Source organism: Neopsephotus bourkii, unplaced genomic scaffold, assembly GCF_033783945.1.
Source record: "Neopsephotus bourkii isolate Nb327-2 ecotype Australia unplaced genomic scaffold, CSIRO-AGI_Nbou_v1 NB_357, whole genome shotgun sequence".
NCBI classification, from domain to species: domain Eukaryota; kingdom Metazoa; phylum Chordata; class Aves; order Psittaciformes; family Psittacidae; genus Neopsephotus; species Neopsephotus bourkii.
In genome coordinates this window covers 574,092-592,380 of record NW_026900863.1, presented here as the reverse complement: position 1 = coordinate 592,380, position 18,289 = coordinate 574,092, and the positions used below count along the sequence as shown (strand labels likewise).

The 18,289-nt window shown below is 45.0% G+C and overlaps 1 protein-coding gene across 10 annotated transcripts in view; it reads left to right on the top strand.

Moving 5' to 3' along the window:
- The window catches only part of KCNIP1 (potassium voltage-gated channel interacting protein 1), a 404,820-nt gene that overhangs the window by 361,016 nt on the left and 25,515 nt on the right, over window positions 1–18,289 (top strand). The gene's annotated exons all lie outside the window — the stretch shown is intronic.

Below are 18,289 nucleotides of genomic sequence, written 5' to 3'. Positions count from 1 at the left end.
TTCAGCATGTGAAACAAATAGTTGTTCTTAAGTGCTAAAGTTTCTCCTCTATAGTGTAACTGGATCTGAGTGCTGTAAAGCTTTCTAAATCTTGCATTATTATGTAGCTTTTGCACTGAGGACTTTCAAGACATACATATTGCTTGCACGAAAGATGTTTACCAAATGCTCAAGTTGAGATGACCAAAGCACCCACTGAAACTAAATACAACCAGGGATCTAACAGAAAATTCCCCCAGTAAGACCTTGCCATACTTCATTAAGTGAGTGCCATCGCTGCCTGCCTTACTCAGCTGGGCAAGACACATTCCTGCTCTAAGCAAGCTTTGGTCAATGAGAAATGGAACATGACCTGGCTTCAGGGTGGGCTTGAGCCCAGAAACCCCCCATGTGCTGAGCTGCATCAAAAGGAGTGTGACTAGCAGGTCCAAGGAGGTGATCCTGCCCCTCTACTCTGCTCTTGTGAGACCTCACCTGGAGTATTGTGTGCAGTTCTGGTGTCCTCAACATAAAAAAGGACATAGAACTGTTGGAAGAAGTCCAAAGGAGGCCAAGAGGATGATCAGGGGCTGGAGCAGCTCCTGTATGAAAACAGGCTGAGAAAGTTGGGCTGTTCAGCCTGGAGAAGAGAAGGCTGCGTGGAGACCTCAGAACAGCTTCCATTATCAGAAGGAGGCCTATAAGGATGCTGGGGAGGGACTCTTCATCAGCGACTATAGCAATAGGACAAGGGGTGTTGGGTTCAAACTGTAACAGAGGAAGTTCATATTAAACAGAAGGAAGTTCTTCTCTGTGAGGGTGGTGAGGCACTGGCACAGCTTGTCCAGAGAGGTGGTGAATGCTCCATCTGTGGCAGCATTCAAGGTCAAGTTGGACAAAGCTTTGGGTGACATGGTTTAGTGTGAGGCGTCCCTGCCCCAAGGGAGGGGGTTGGAACTTGGTGATCTTAAGGTCCATTCCAACCCAAGCCGTTCTATGACTTGTGGTGCTGGTTTCAGTTTGCAAGTGACTGTGCAGTCTCCCCAGAACTGAATTTCTCCGTGTGTTTTGTTTCTTCAGTCCTGCCACTGCTTTGCAAATGGAAATGGTTCGTTTCTAGATGCTACTGGAATTACTTCCTGAGTGAAGCAGTGTGAGCTGAGCTGCTCACATGAGTAACAGCAAGTAACCGGGAGTTTAGTTGTGCTGAAAGAGCTGCCTTCTCCCATGTGTGATGGCCAGCTAAAGCCTCTAAACTCAGAAGAAGAAAATGATCCTTCCAGGAATACACTTTAAATGCAAACGAGAGCAAACGTTGTCTTCTGTTTCCATATGAGAGTTTAGCAGAAATATAATATTTGTGATGTACCACAGAAAAAAAAAATCTTTCCTTTTCCTCTTGCTTCTACCCCCTTCTTTTTTCATGTTATTCAAGTGATGTTATGAGGCTCTTTAAAGCAGTGTCATTATAGTTAATTCCCCTCTCCTCAGGCAGCTACAGCTTTATGTACCAAATTTTTATTACACCCAGAAGCTTTCTGCTTGCTAATAAATAATGGTGGTAAATTTTTATATGAAATAAATATGGTTTCTCATTGCAGCAGAAAGCAAAATAAGTCTTTTTTTTCTCCCCCTCTCCATGCATCTTTAAATTATAGTTATTAAATAGTGTGAAAACAGCATTAAAGAGACATGGCCTGGTTAAAAAGCTGAAGTTCTTTGACTTATGCCAATATGAACTTGGACCATCATTACACAGATTTCTGGAATCTTGCAATCAGGGTTTTTCAGTCATTTAGTATGTGAGGAGCAATGAGCTGTGTTTGCTGTTCTTGTTCCTGCAGTGAGTTCCCATAAGCAGTACCAGCCTTAGCAGTGTCCCTGAGAGAGGTGAACAGTCCTGAAGCAAAGTGTGCAGCCCTGGCAGCAGACTGACCTCCATCTGAAGCACTAGGGAGAGAGGGGAGAGGGCAGTAAGGTGGGAGGAACAAGAAGAGTGTCTCCTGAGGTTGATAACTTGAGCCCTAAGAGCCTACCTGGCTTCTGAAGATGCAGCCCTGCAATGGCCCTGGAGTGGTCTCTGAGATGGCTTTGCTCTGGTGGGATGTTCATAGAATCCCAGACTGGTTTGTGTTGAAAAGACCTCAAAGCTCACTCAGCTCCAACACCTGCCACGGGCAGGGACACCTTCCACTAGAGCAGCTTGCTCCAAGCCCCTGTGTCCAACCTGGCCTTGAACACTGCCAGGGATGGGGCAGCCACAGCTTCTCTGGGCACCCTGTGCCAGCACCTCAGCACCCTCACAGGGAAGAGCTTCTGCCTAAGAGCTCATCTCAGTCTCCCCTCTGGCAGGTTCAAGCCATTCCCCTTGGCCTGTCCCTACAGGCCCTTGTCCCAAGCCCCTCTCCAGGTTTCCTGCAGCCCCTTTAGGCACTGGAGCTGCTCTAAGGTCTCCCCTTCAGGAGCCTTCTCTTCTCCAGGCTGACCCAGCCTGGCTCCAGAGCAGAGCTGCTCCAGCCCTTGCAGCATCTCTGTGGCCTCCTCTGGACTTGCTCCAACAGGTCTACATCCTTCCTGTGTGTTGGGGTACCCAAAGCTGGACACAGTACTCTGAGGGGCAGGAGTGTCTCATCTTTTTCACTGACTTGCTGTTAGTAAATCTCAAAAGGAGAGTTCTGGTCCAGCTTCTTGTGTTGTTGCTGAATCACTTCAGTGACATGAAGCATCACTTGTCTAAATACTGAGCTGCTTGTTTGTATGGTTGTCTCCTTGTTTTCAAAACCTTGCAGGAAGCACAAAAGAGCTGCATTAACATGCTGTGTTTTGAAATGCAGAATCATTTCACTTGGCTTGAATAAATTTACAGTTGGAGGGGAGACATTTCTTTTAGCTGAATAATATCCTTGAGAATTCCAAGGTAAGGCTGCTTTTCTTGAAGAAATTGAGTTAGAGGTTGTCGTGGTTTAACCCACAGCCAGACAGCTTGTTCACCCACTCCCCCCCTTCTTGCCCTCCCCCTACTCCTGGGGGAACGGAGAGGAGAATCAAAAAGAAATGCAACTCCCATGGGTTGAGATAAGAACAGTTTAGTAACTAAGGTATAACACAAATCACTACTGCTACCACCAATAATAGTAATGATAAAGGAAATAACAAGGGAAGAGAATACAACACCCCATCACCAGGTGACCGATAACTTGCCCCCCCCCAGCCCGATCAAGCACCAACCCATACCTCCTCCAACCCTGCAGTCCACCCAGTCCTTCCCGCTCCCTTCCGGCTCACTCCCAGTTACATCCTGGGCATGACGTGCTGTGGTATGGAATACCTCTTCGGTCAGTTTGGGTCAGGTGTCCTGTCTCTGCTTCCTCCCGGCTCCCCTCCTCCCTGGCAGAGCATGAGGCTCACAAAGTCCTTGGCCAAACCAAAACATCATTGTTTTTCAGCTCTGTTCCCAGCTGAAAGTCAAAACACAGCACTGCACCAGCTACCAAGAAGGAGAAAAATGACTGCTGCTGCTAAACCCAGGACAGAGGTGCTCACAACTGGGAAGGGATAGCTATTTAAACAGTTTCTCTAAATGGAGCATAATTAACATTACCCTAATCCCTCTCCCATAATTCTTAAATCTACACATGGGAACCTTGAATTGAGGATGCATGTCCAACTGTATCTTAATTAAGTCCTTATTAATTTAACTACTTAAGCAGTTAATCCTGTCTCTCTTAAAAGGAGACTTCCTACTGTGGAAAGAATACAACGTCTCATTTGTCCACCTGAAGTCCAGCACGCTTCCTGACAGCAACGCCATATCCGCAGTGATCCCACCAGCAGCAGGAGCGGGAAGGGAGGCAGGCGGTGTTCCTGCAGGTCTGTGACAGCACCATGCACATGGATCTGCGGCCATGAGCTGACACCGGGTGAGGGGTTTTAGGCAGGAGCAGTAGAAGGGAAAGGTGAAGCTGCCAGGCCTGTCTGGAAGGTGAGGAGGGCAGCGGTGCCCTGTCCCCACATCTCGGGGCTGGTTGGGCTGCTGGAGCAGGGCTGGTGGCACACACCAACCGTGGGTGCAGAGGCTCCCTTTGCGTGTCTTGTTATGCGCAAAGCTCTAACTCTCCATTTCCTGTTATTTGGGGATTAGGCGAAAGCTTTATTACATTTCTTGCAGATCATTAAAAGGGGAATTGCAATTATAAGATGAAATCTGGAGCATTCAGAAAAGGAATTTTTTCTTCTTTATTCTTCACGTGCTCTAGTGAAATTATTTTAAGCTAAATGTTTCTTCCTTATTAAAATAAATGGGAATGAGCACTTGCACAGGCAAGTCAGGCTTCCCTGGGTTGATCATAGACCAGAAGTTCCCATCAGCACACAGGTTGTGGGGCTTCATTACCTCTTCCCTTCTTTTGATCCCTTGGCACCCTCATGTCAGAGCCCAGAGCAAAATGAAAAGAGCCAGAGGCCTCATCTGCACAAGCAGCTCTTCATTTACTACTGGGATGACCTTACCCATGATGGCATATTGGTCTAAATCTGTTTCCTGTGCCTCTTTCTCAGTTGCAGTTTTGTTCATATAGACTCTGTTAGAGCTGCTCAGCATATGTTGGTGGACTCTGCACCAGTGACTGTAGCAATAAGACATGGAGTGATGGGTTTAAACTTAAAATGGGGAAGTTCAGATTAAACACAAGGAAGTAGCTCTTCCCTGTGAGGGTGCTGAGGTGCTGGCACAGGGTGCGCAGAGAAGCTGTGGCTGCCCCATCCCTGGCAGTGTTCAAGGCCAGGTTGGACACAGGGGCTTGGAGCAAGCTGCTCTAGTGGAAGGTGTCCCTGCCTGTGGCAGGGTTTGGAACTGGATGAGCTTTAAAGTCCCTTCCAATACAAACTGTCCTGTGATTCTAGGACATTTCAGAGAAAATATTCTAAAACCACTCCATACACGACCTGGATTGAGTTATAATTCCTTTTGGGTTTTTTTTCTTTAACTGTTCTTAGCAGTGCTCTCCTATCTTGGTTTCAAACTCATTTGTGGACTACATTGTGACTCCCCCAAACCAGAATGGAAGAATCAGAATTATGAAATCTAATACATTAAAAAGTTTTCATGGCTTCTTTCAAATTGAGCTACTGATATGACACAAGCTGGTAAGTGCACATGTGAGCACTTGCTCCAAGTGGCTGGCTTCCGAACCTTGCTCACATTGCCAGCCCTTTCCCAGTTCTCATGGGCATTTGTATCTTCTCATCCTTGTTGCACATCTGTGTTGCTAAATGAAAGCAATCAGAGTTAGCATGAAAATTTAATAAGCAGCATTCTGGCATTGGTCACATTCTCAGCTGTGTATTTGGTTTTTGCCTGCAGAAGTCCTCAGACACTGTCAACCAGAACAGCTCCAGTGTTCACGAGCACTGATTATCAGCCTCAAATTGCTCTCTCTGGTGGTGGTATTAAAAAATCAGACCAGGTCTCTCAATTTGCCAGTCTTTTTAGGGGGCTGATTGAAGCCAGGCGCCAGCCTGAGAAGATCTCAATCTCGTGGCCTTCGTCTTCCAGTCTGAAAATTCATGTTTCAGAAGTGAAAAGATCCTTAGACAAATCAGTGCTATTTAAAGCTTCTAACTTTAGCATGGTAGTTTTAAATGACAGTGTCTTTTGACTGCATGGAGACTTGTCAAGTGTGCAGTTGGTCACATCTACACCCTAAGGCAGGGTGTGCCTTAGCCCCTACCACTCTTCTGGAGAGGCAGAATAACGGTAGAGAAAAATGGAAGCAAGTTTTGTGCTTGTCCCATTAAGCTTTTGCTGCAGGAGCAAAGTTTTAAGGTTCCCAGCACCACAAGCTGGGCCAGGGTTTGGAAATTACTAAGCTATTGTGTGTTAACTTAAACTTTCCTGTCTTCTGTGTGCTGGGGTTTCAGCTCCCTGCTTCTCTGCTTTGCTGTCTGGTTGGCAACTGCTTGTGGTTTGGATCCAGCATGGAGTTTAGAGAGGTCTAGCTCAGTTCTGCTCTTGCTTTGGTATATGGTCCTGGTATATTTGATATATTGACCATAGCAGAGCGATCTATCACTATGTGTATGAAATATGTGTTTTAGTTCCTACTTTATGGGATTTCTTACTGGTTGATACCAATGTGTTGTGTCTTTTGTCCTCCCCACCTGACTTTTTATACTTTAGTGGAACATAGAAACCCAGGTGAAAATTCTGTACATCTTTGCAGGGTGCATGTATTTGTGTTTGCCCACTCTAAGAAAGGCACAAATTGCAAAAGGCGCTTCCAGAAGGGGTGTCTTCACTGCACTGAACCACTCGATGGGGACTTGTGGGGTTTCAGCAGACCATTGCGGACTGCTGAGAAAAGGGAGGAAGACCTGAGCTCTGGATCACTTCCTTTCTGTAGGAAGCTTCCTCTCTCTTCCTTAGAGCTGTCTAAAACAAGGAAGAGCCTGCCCTCAGCCTGGAGAGTGCCCATGCTGCTCTTTGGAGGTGGGAACACAGGGAAGGAGAGGGGTGAGCAGCAGCTGAGATGACGGGATTGGTTAAACAGCCACTCTTGGGAGTATCACCATGAGCCAGGCAAAAGGACAAAAAGGTTCCTTGTAAGGGTAAAATCTCTGATAGGTATTTTGATACAATTTATTACTCTTGCTTACTAACTTCAAGGAATCTAGGGTGTTGGATGGGTTTTCTTTTTTTATTTAACATCAGGAGCTGATAGTTTGATGACGAGTTTCAGTGAGTCATTGCCCTCAGTCCTGGGCAGTGGTGTGTGCATAGAAAAGTAAGTACCTGATTTATAGCTCTGTCTGTTCACAATGATTAAGCACAACCGTTAAAGAGGCGGCTGAGGAGCTTGAATGAGCACATGGGTACTAAAGCACCTCTGTTTCTGATTCAGGAAGGAATATGTAGCAGGCTGTATTTAAAGAAACACCAGTAGCAGAGCAGTGTCTATTTACACCAGTGTTCTGAAGACTCACTTCTTGTTCACCTTCTTGGCAAACCAGAAATTATGATGCTGATGTTTTTTATGGACAGGAAGGCCAGGCACTATTACTTGCTTCCATACGTTGTCTGAGATCTGATCCATTTAAGTGCTTGAGCTGTAGGAGCTGCCTTCTAACAACGAACCTACAGGAGTAAAACCCATGCCCTGTTCCTGGAGCTCTACGCAGGCTTGGATGCTGTCGGCTCCCCCATGGCTGCATACTGTGTATTCCAGCAGAAAGCCTTAATAAGGAACTTCATTCCAGTAAATATTCTTGTGCACTATTGAAAAATCTGGATCTGTACTGGAACAATATATCTTGAGCATTCCCTTCTGTGCAAATAGAGCTGAATTGGTGCTTATGTTCTGCTTAATTACGCTTCACATTTTGGAGCAATCCGCTCAACTTAAACACAGCTCTGTGAAATGGAAAGGAAGAATCCTTTGGGTGATACTGTTTTGTGCAGATGGGATCTATGGTGTGCTTGCTGATAGCAGTGTTTTGCTCCTCAGTTCTGCCTGGACCAGAACAGTCTGTACTTCCAGCCTGTGCAGAGGTGAATTACTGCAATGTGGAGGTGAGCTGTCCTCTCTGCTATTATAGGAGGAGAATCATTCCCAGATTCAATCCTGCTAGGGATGCTAGCGTTACCTTAGAGTTACATGGCAAATCCTGTTTTCCACACTGCTTTTCCAAACAGGATTGTGTATGTTAATAAACAAAACTAAATAGGTTTTTTCTCTTTTTTAATAAATGTGAGCAAACCCACAGAAGTTTCAAGCCTGTGAAAATAAAAGTTTCTGTTTAAAAGCAAAGAAGGCTCTATTTTAAGGAAAACTCATAGTAAGAAACTGAAACTTAAGGCTAAAGTAGAAATGGTGACACCCCGGGGTGGGGGGGAGTGAAAGATAGCTAGCATGAAATTTCTGTTGTGCAGAGTTCCAGTGAGGGTCCCTGGCTATGGGCATGTGTTACAGCTCTGCTCACACAATGTACAGCTCCCCAGGAATGAAGTAAAAATTTATGGCACTGGGTAACCTGAGAGAAAGCTCCAAAGGCCTGCTGTACTGTAACCAGGCTGAGCACGGTCCAGGGGCTGGTGGCTTCTGCCTGCATTATAATGGGATGTGAACACTTGGGAGAAATGAAATTTGCAGGGTTTCCAAAACAAGGTTTTCCAAACGCCAGGCAAAGTTTCCATTTTTGTGATAAAGGGGGATTTTTCAGTTTAGTTTCCCAGTCTAGAACATCACCTTAGGAAGAGTGACATCTACCACAAAACAGGCTGAATTCCAAACAGCACCTGTGCCCTAGTTGGGAGTGCAGCCCAAGCTGCTCATGCACCCCAGGGTAGCCCAGACACAGGGACCTCCTGCGCATGGCCGTGGGAGCCCGCTGGGGACCATAGGCTCACAGCAGCCACTGGTGGTGGATAGTGATGGGCACAGCATGCCTTGCTGCTACAGGTTTCCAGCGCTGAGGCTGTGCTTCCAGAGTGGGATCATCAGCCTGGAGTGACTGAGCACAGGCATGCTTTATGGAAGGCACAGCAAGGCCTCCATTAGAAGATAATGCTCACATGCATATGCACGTGTTCTCTCCCTCCAGGTGAAAAGTCGCAGTCCAGAATAAAGAATCATAGAATCATAGGATGATTGGATGGTTTGGGTTGGAAAGGACCTTAAGATAGGAAAAGCCTCACGCTCACAGGCCCTTGTTCTCATGGGTGACTTCAACCACCCTGACATCTGTTGGAATGACGGTACGGCCCGGCACAAGCAATCCAGGAGGTTCCTCAATTGTGTGGAAGACAACTTCCTTCTGCAAGTAATAGAGGAGCTGACAAGGAGACGTGCCATGCTTGACCTTGTGCTCACCAACAGGGAAGGGCTCGTTGGAAATGTGGCACTGCAGGGCAGCCTTGGATGCAGCGATCTCGAGATGGTTGAAATTGAGATCCTTAGAACAGTGAGAAGAGCGTGCAGCAAGCTCACTGCCCTGGGCTTCAAAAGAGCAGACTTCAGCCTCTTCAGGAGCCTGCTTAGTAAGGTTCCATGGGATATAGCCCTAGAGGGCAGGGGGGCCCAAGACTCTTGGTTGGTCTTCAAGGATCACCTGCTACAAGCTCAGGAGTGTTGCATCCCAACTAGAAGGAAGTGCAGCAGGAGGGCCAGGAGACCTCCTTGGATGGATAAGGAGCTCCTGAGGAAAATTCAAATGAAAAAAGAGCTTTATAGAAAGTGGAATCAAGGACAGGCAGCCTGGTAAGAGTACGGGGATGTTGTCCGGGAAGCTAGGGACCAGGTTAGGGAAGCTAAGTCCCAGTTAGAACTAAACTTGGCTAGGGATATTAAGGATAACAGGAAGGGATTCTACAGGTACTTAGCAAATAAGAAACAGACTAGGGAGAATATAAGCCCCCTCAGGAAGCTTTCGTGTGAGCTAGCTACACAGGATTTGGAGAAGGCTGAGGTTCTGAATGACTTCTTTACCTCGGTCTTCACTAGCAAAGGCTTTGACCGCACCACCCAAGTCTTGGAAGGCAGACGCAGGGACTGTGAGAATGAAGACCCTAGGCCCACTGTAGGAGAGGAACTGGTTCCAGACCATCTTAAAAACGTGAACGTGCATGAGTCCATGGGTCCTGATGAAATCCATCCGCAGGTCCTGAAGGAGCTGGCAAATGAAGTTGCTAAGCCACTAGCCATCATATTTGGAAAATCATGGCAGTCAGGTGAAGTTCCCGATGACTGGAAAAAGGGAAATATAACCCCTATTTTCAAGAAGGGGAAAATGGATGACCCGGGGAATTACAGACCAGTCAGTCTCACCTCTGTGCCTGGCAAAATCTTGGAGCAGATTCTCCTGGAAGGCATGCTAAGGCACATGAAAATCAACAAGGTGCTTGTTGACAGCCAGCATGGCTTCACTAAGGGGAATCCTGCCTGACCAATTTGGTGGCCTTCTATGATGGGGCTACAGAACTGATGGACAGGGTAAAGCAGTTGATGTCATCTACCTGGATTTGTGTAAAGCATTCGACACTGTCCCACACGACATTCTTGTCTCTAAATTGGAGAGACATCAATTTGATGGATGGACCACTCGGTGGATAAAGAACTGGCTGGATGGCCGCACACAGAGTTGAGGTCAATGCCTCAGTGTCCGCCTGGAGACCAGTTACAAGTGGTGTCCCTCAGGGATCGGTGTTGGGACGGGTCTTGTTTAACATCTTCATCGCTGACATGGACAGTGGGATTGAGTGTGCCCTCAGCAAGTTTGCCGATGACACCAAGCTGTGTGGTTCGGTTGATACGCTGGAGGGAAGGAATGCCATCCAGAGGGACCTGGACACGCTTGTGAGGTGGGCTGATGCCAACCTCATGAAGTTTAACCATGCCAAGTGCAAGGTCCTACACCTGGGTCGGAGTAATCCCAGGCACAGCTACAGGCTGGGCAGAGAAGAGATTCAGAGCAGCCCAAGGAGAAGGACTTGGGGGTGTTGGTCGATGAGAAAATGAACATGAGCCGGCTTCAGTGTGCACTTGCAGCCCAGAAAGCCAACCGTATCCTGGGCTGCATCAAAAGGAGTGTGACCAGCAGGTCGAAGGACGTGATCCTGCCCCTTTATTCTGCTCTTGTGAGACCTCACTTGCAGCATTGTGTGCAGTTCTGGTGTCCTCAACATAAAAAGGACATGGAACTGTTGGAACAAGTCCAGAGGAGGCCACAAGAATGATCAGGGGCTGGAGCACCTCCCGTATGAAGACAGGCTGAGAAAGTTGGGGCTGTTCAGCCTGGAGAAGAGAAGGCTGCGTGGAGACCTCATAGCAGCCTTCCAGTATCTGAAGGGGACCTATAGGGATGCTGGGGATGGACTGTTTATTTGGGACTGTAGTGATAGGAAAAGGGGTAATTGGTTAAAACTTAAACAGGGGAAGTTTAGATTGGATATAAGGAGGAAATTCTTTCCTGTTAGGGTGGTGAGACCCTGGAATGGGTTGCCCGGGGAAGCTGTGATTGCTCTGTCCCTGGCAGTGTTCAAGGCCAGGTTAGACGAGGCCTTGGGTGATATGTTTTAGTGTGAGGGATCCCTGCCCATGGCAGGGGGGTTGCAACTTGATGATCTTAAGGCCCTTTCCAACCCTAACTATTCTATGATTCTAAGATCATCTAGTTCCAACCCTCTGCCATGATCAGGGATGCTTCACACTAGACCATGCTGCAAAATCTCAGGGGAGGCTGCAGCTTTGTGGTCCCCTGCAATCATTAGCTTAAATATTGGGTATGTGATTGAGGATGCTATTATAAAGGTTTTACAAAGCTGAAATCATGTTTGTCCTCACACTATTGTCTGTTCGTCTTGGTCTTCCAAATGTCTGCTTAACTCCTGTGTCAGTTCTGCAGCCAGTGCCAAGTGTACGTAATCCAAGCTGCTCCCCCTCTGAGGGGTAAAACAGCTTACTTAGAATCATAGGATCAACTAGGTTGGAAAAGACCCCTAAGATCCTCAAGTTCAACTTTCATGCTGTAGTTAAAAGCTGCCTGAATTTTCCCCATAAAATAACCCAAGGATAATGCATCCTTGAATTAGGCACTGAACTGATTACTATTTCTGATTGCTTGGTTTCCTCCCATTATATATTCATTGATTATTGTTCTTTCAACCCCCCTGTTCTAACTTAAAGCTAGAGCAAACCAACGTTTGTGGAAATTGGTGCAGTAATAAATCAGGGGCTTGAAGTGTCTGATTTGCTTTTCAATGAGATAAAAAACCATTGGCAGCAATAATTCTTCTTGGAGAGAATAAGTCCATTTATAATGCATTGTCTAGGCTCATCAGAGGGGTTTTGAAGAATAACCTATTCCAGAAGAGAAAAAAATTTCAGTTACTTAATTTATAATCCAGAAGTCTCCTATGACTATTTCATTTATCAGATGCCTTATGAAGTGTTTCTACTGTTTATTCTGAAAAATCATCACAGTTTGATAGCTTGACACATTCTCATGGCTTTCCTTTTTCTTGCTGCTTTGGAATGGAAATGTTGCTTTGGTCCCTGTTCAGCCTGCGTGTCCCAGGCTAGGGGAACCCATTCAATGCCAGTGCCTTGGTGCTGCTTTCTTGAGAATATCACTGCATCTATCTCGACGTGGGAGTCACTGACAAAGCAGAGACGATCAATGTGATCAGTGATTGCCAATTTATTACAAAGCTTTAACTCCTTATATACCATTTCTTACAGGCACTTACAGTGATTTGGCATATTATGATTGGCTACATGTCTTGAAGGCCCTTAGCAACTAACACATAATTGGTTAAGCACAGGTGTGAGAATTTGATCTTGAAAGCTTGCCAGGAGTCCACAGTTCTCATTAACTCAGTGAATTCCAGCTTCTTATCTTGGTTGCTTAAGATTCCTCAGGCCTCTCACGGCCTTGCTGTATCTTTCAGGATTATTCAGAGTTCATGTACCAATTATCCATTCTCCTGTGAGAACATTGTTTCCACACATCTATAGCCTTTATTTGTACTTCTGGCACTTGTTATAAAGCCTTGAGATGGGGCATGGCATGGAAGGTGACTGCCTCCCTGCTCGGGAAGTCCCATGTCCACTTTTCTGGATACGGCAATGGATGTATAGATGTGGTCATACAACACCAGCCACGTTAAACCTGGTTTGTTGTACTAGTGGTAGAATGAAAAGGAAGCTCAATAGCATGTAACTGGGAATATGGCAAAAGATTCTGGTGCACCCTCTTCAGATAAGTCATTGGGCTTTGTTCTTATTTAATCAAATGCATGCTTACCACCAGTTCTTCCTGTTAGTCATCTTTTGGCCTCATCACTCTTAGTCTTGGCTGCGTTCCTTAGATTGCTCTTTCTTAAGTATTTGGAGTGCTTTAGAAGCAAAAGCTGTAATTCAAGCACTGCCTAAATACCAACCTAGAAAAGAAAATCAAGTCTTGAAACAGTCTGTGCTGTAAGCGGAGTGGAGCTTTGTCTTACACAACACCACAGAACCAAAGTCAGACCCATTTGTTACAAGGGAGATGCATTACCTGGATTGGGTGCTGATGAAGTTGAGGGTACTCAAGTGGAATGCTGTGAGAGCGTGTCTGGATGTACAAGTGTTATTATCCCCATTTTACTGATGAGGTTTTACAGATTGCCTTTACTTGTCCTGTTCTGCCAGAGAGCTACTGAGATGCAATTAGTTTCTGTAGTAGGGCTGGAAGTAGATTCATAAGCAACTGAACACTGTGAAACAGTGCTTCTGGTTATAATGCAGTATCGTGAGCAAATAACACTGCTGATGGTATTGATGATCATGACTAAGAGGCTGGAAGAAGCTCTCAAGGTGGCTTTCAGGATGCATTGCAATTTGTGTTACACATTACTGGTTTTGAATACTTGGGCTCTGCAGCCCAAGCCCTGCCATAGATGCAAGAACTGATTCATATAAACCATTCTGTTTCCAGCACAATACTGAAAGTTTTGCAAAACTCTCCTTTAAGGGGAAAGTTGATTTCTAATGTATCTTTGAATCTCCTGCAGGGAAATGACTTACTTCACTTAAGTAAGTAATGACTTAATTCTGGGAGGATTAAATGCTGGGAGGTTTTTTTTGCTGGGCTTGAGGTTTCCTGCTGCTGCTGCAGGGCATCAGAGAAGGAGCAGAGCATTGGGGTTTGGAGTGGTGGTTTGGGGGGGCTGAGGAAAAAGCTTCTTCATCTGTCCCCTTGCAATCCTATAGTTTAATTGTAGCCATGACTTGTTATGTGCCATTTAGTGTTTGAACAGGATTGATTGCATTTGTCTTTGGATTAACTCTTCACACAGGCTTTGTCAGGGCCTCTGTGTATAAAATTGCATTTGAGACAGAGTAGAGAATATCTTAGAGTCATAGAACAGTTAGAGTTGGAAAGGACCTCAAGATCATCCAGTTTCAACCTCACACTAGACCGTGTCACCCAAGGCTCTGTCCAACATGGCCTTGAACCCTACCAGGGATGAAACATTCACCACTTCTCTGGGCACCCTGTTCCAGTGCCTCACCACCCTCACAGTAAAGAACTTACTCTTCACATCCAACATCTTCCACGAAGCTCATTACTGATGTTTGGGAAAGAATTGTACAAACTGAAGCCTTGATTGTTCTTTGGGCACCTACAGAATTGCTGGAAAGCAGCAGAAAACATTGCAAAACACACAAGCAGTCTTGGTGGCAGTTTGGACACAGCCCTTGGCAGTGCCTTTGCCTTAACTCCAGCCTGTATTGGAGCTATGGAATTGCTGCTCTGCACGTGGCATCTGTGCCCCTCAGTACATCACAGCCTGACCACCATGGAATAGGGCTTCAAGCCAATAGGGGTTTACTGTGGGAATAAGCACATCTCTTTTAGATACTACACATCTCACTAGATACCACCTAGAGCTCTGTCCAAACTGCCACCAACCTACAGGACTGCAAGCTGTATACCCTCCTCTTGAACTATAATTGTATGTGCTTGGGGAGATAGCCTAACAACATATAACATCCCAACAATACATATACACCAGAATTACTCTCAGCAGGTATTATGTCAGCCAGAGCTGTCTTTTGTGCAGAGAAGTTGAATTGAAAAAGTGATGCTGAAAGCATTCACAATTTCATATTAACAGAGTAAAATGGAAAATGCTGCCAGGTTCTATGGCCTGTAAAATTTATGTATGGTAGGAAATACATTTGTTTAACAAACAATACAAAAATTGTTCAACTGTATAAAGAGTATGTAAATGGGTTTCATTTTTTCTTTTCAGTGAGAATGGGTGTGTTACCAGATGGCATTTCAGTATCTTGTTGAAGTGCTAAGTGATGTACTATGTTCTGTACAAAGACTGAACATAATCAGGCTTTTCACTTTCCAGTGTGGGTCAGGTAACATGAAGCTTTATTTGTGCTCTGAATGGCTGTGTTATGACAATGTAAGGAAATGTGACTTTTTCAACAATAAGGAGTAATGCTGAGAAATGGCATGTGCTCCTGCTGTGCTACTTGAGATCACTCAAAAGTAAGATTGAAGTGCACAAAAAAAGGCTGTTCATCCCCAGGGGCAGAGGGGTCAGGTTTAAATAGGGGTCTGTGTCCAGCTCAGTGTTTTCAGCTGATGGTACCCTCAGCAAACACACAGGCAGAGGTTGCTCTGGGAGGTGTTGGAGCTGGAGCAGCTCTTCCTGGAGCACGGAGCTTGTCCTCCACTGCCACTGGGCACGTACCTTGTTTTTTAATCCTGCTCTCACCTACTTAGCAAAGCAGGAGATTGCATAATTTAAGGAAGTTTTTCAACTGCCCATACCCTGCGAAGGGCAAAATATTCCCTGTAGTAGGCGTTTACTTGCTGCCTCTGTAACAGATGTGGCACAATGGCAGGACAGTAATTCTCCCAAGGGCTCTATTATGTTTATGAAGCCGGTTTATTTCTCTCTGAGAGCAGGGCTCCTGTCACTGAGAAAACAACAGAGCTGGTTGAAAACAATCCTGGAGCTAAGGACCCATCCCCTCAGTATGTTTGGCAGTGAGGAATCTGTGTATAAAGCTGTTTTATATCTATTAAATTCCTTTGAATTCATTCTTATGAAAGAAATATTAGTCTGGATTAGAGTCTAAAAACCCATCTCTGCCTTCTGATTCTGAAAGCCTTCTTGATATAAGCAAGAGCCCCTGTGTAGATGTGTCTCTGGCCAGCCCCCTGTCTCATCACACCCTACAGAACTCTAGCACTCTAAAAGCAAGAAAAACAGAAAAATGCCTTCTTTTTACGTTGTACCAAACCGCTGCTCTTCAACAGGTCTGGGGTTTGCATTGCTATAAATGCTACCTGCCCTGTTTATTTTCTCAGATAACAGCCACAAAGTCAAACACTAATGTTGGGCTGTGTAATGGCTTCCCAGCCAGTGCCATTGGAACGACATCAAACCCACTGGTGTTTAGATAGTGACTGAACTTTCAGAGGCTTGGCCATGAGCACAAATGAAAACTGCTGGCATGCAGATGTTGCAGGGGAAATGTGAGCATCTTATTAGCATGCCAGTGCTGAAACAGGACTATGTGGCTGCAAATTCAATCTTCCTTTTTTGCCATTTTAATATCACTGCTTCCCACATGTTGTTCTGGTACCTGACAGGTTTGTGTTTGGTTATCCTTTTTTTTAGGGTACAAAGAAAAGTCAAATTACATTGAAAAATGTAATTAGATTGTTATGATTTAAGTAGAGTCTTACATTGACTTTGGTACTTCAGTTCTGATGCAGCTCCCCCCTGGCCAGGTACAGGGACAGTCCCATTCCATATGCGCAGCACTGATGGGCTGGCTGTGGCATTACCTGCTGCTTGTAAGCAACGTACCTTGTCAGAAATAATCCTCAGCAATGATGCACTGAGTTTCTGCCAAGTTATTTTCTTTTTCATTGATCTGTAGTTGCTCACAGAGTAATCCATAACCTGGGAGTTTTAGGGGGAAAAAATAATCCTAAAACTCCTCTGGGAAGAGATGGCAAATAACCAGGTCTTCAGTAACTGCTTCTGCATGCTTTAGAAAGAGGTTTTGTAAGTGGCAGTAACAACGCTGTACTTTCTCCTATTTGTACTATTCAATATGCTAAGTAGACATAAGCATATGAATTTGAGCTGATGATTAAGAAGTTTCCTGTTGAGCTTATTGAAAAATGCCATTTTTCAAAGAAGACCAATTCAGTGTTAAATAAAAAATAGAGACTATGAACCAAAACCTCGTAGTTGTGATTTGAATAATCTGGAAGGGAATTAATTTTCCACTGAACCCCTGAAAGCTGACTGTGAAGTTTTTCAAATAATAAAGTGTATTGTTACAAGAAGCATTTTCTATTTCACTTTTCTAAGGGCTCTTTTCCTACCTCTCTGAAGAAGAAAACATCAGTTTATATCCAGAAGGCATTCTTTGCAGTCTAAAGTTTTAATAACCCACAAGGTTACCCAGTATAGAAAAATAGATTACCTTTCTCTTTTTTGCAGCACACCTACTGTCTGCCTGCTATCTGTAATCATCTCTAATGCAGCTTCATCTTTTCAAGCCCAATATTGACAGTGGAACCTCTCAATGTACTCTGGCTCTTTTTATTCCTTGATTTCACCCTTACTAAATCAGGATGCTCTTGTCATGATGTCTCTAACGACTGCATTTACATTTCTTTGTTCTCATCAAGGGAAATTAGTTTGTAGCTAGTGTTAATGTGTGAATTTAGAACTGTCCTTACTAGGCTTGAAGTGGGTTTTTTTTCCACTCTGTCCTTAGGTTACTCAGCAAAGTGGGATTTCCCTGGCAGCAGGTGATTTAATGGTTAATGGTTCAACACCTGCTTCAGCAGAGATCAGGGGCCTCTTTAAGCAACGTTTATTCTTGCAGTCCTGTCTTGGTGGTTCAAGGAGGTTAAAAAGTCCTGTGATAGGTACAGTGTGCATAGGGTACAGTGAAGTTTGTTACATTTTACTGATTGTTTTATATGCTTTCTGTAAAGGTCTGGGTATGTACTGCTCTGCCTCTGGTATGTGTTGTGTTCTATGAATACAATTTAAATCACAACTGTTTGTAGGCTCTTTGCTTTGGAGATTAGCTTCTCTTGGAGTTTTCTTCAAGTTCAGTTCAAAAGGGAAAATTATGGAGGTATCTATAGTCATTAACATGAATTTTATCCCTGTGTGAGTAGCCAGTCCTTGAGGATTCGGTTCTGTTACTGATCTCTCATGTGGTTGTCCTCAGTATCACCATTGCTTTTGTGCTGCAGCAGCCAACTGGAGCATCCACTGTGGTTTTCTTGTGTTCACCTGAGCTTTTTCTTGTTCATTCCTCAGGCTGAGAAGAACTGAGCCAGGGTTAGTGAGGCCAAACACTATGGCTCATCAATACTAGCTGACCGGGCAGTTCCTCGGTATGTAGGTGATGCTCTTGGGAAGCTGTGGTCTAATATTTACTTCTGCCAGTTTTCTGTGGCCAGGTAATTTACTGTCCAGGGGATGTGAGGATAGTACAAAATGACCCTGTTGCAAGTGAAGTGACTGCAAAGAGCACAACTTAGAGCCTTCTAGGCCCCTGAGACTTCTTCACTCTTCTAAACACTTTATTTCTACAGCAAAGAGCTAAGCTGTGGAGAGGAAGCAGGAGGCTGTGGGCCCCTCTTGCTGCCCTTCAGCAGACTTCAAGAAGTGCATGCAAAGTTCTCCTTCTCCCTTCTCAGAGTTACTATGCTGACTGTTGCATTGCTGTCTTTCTGTATGCGTGGATGCTTGCATGAGTGCATGACTGCG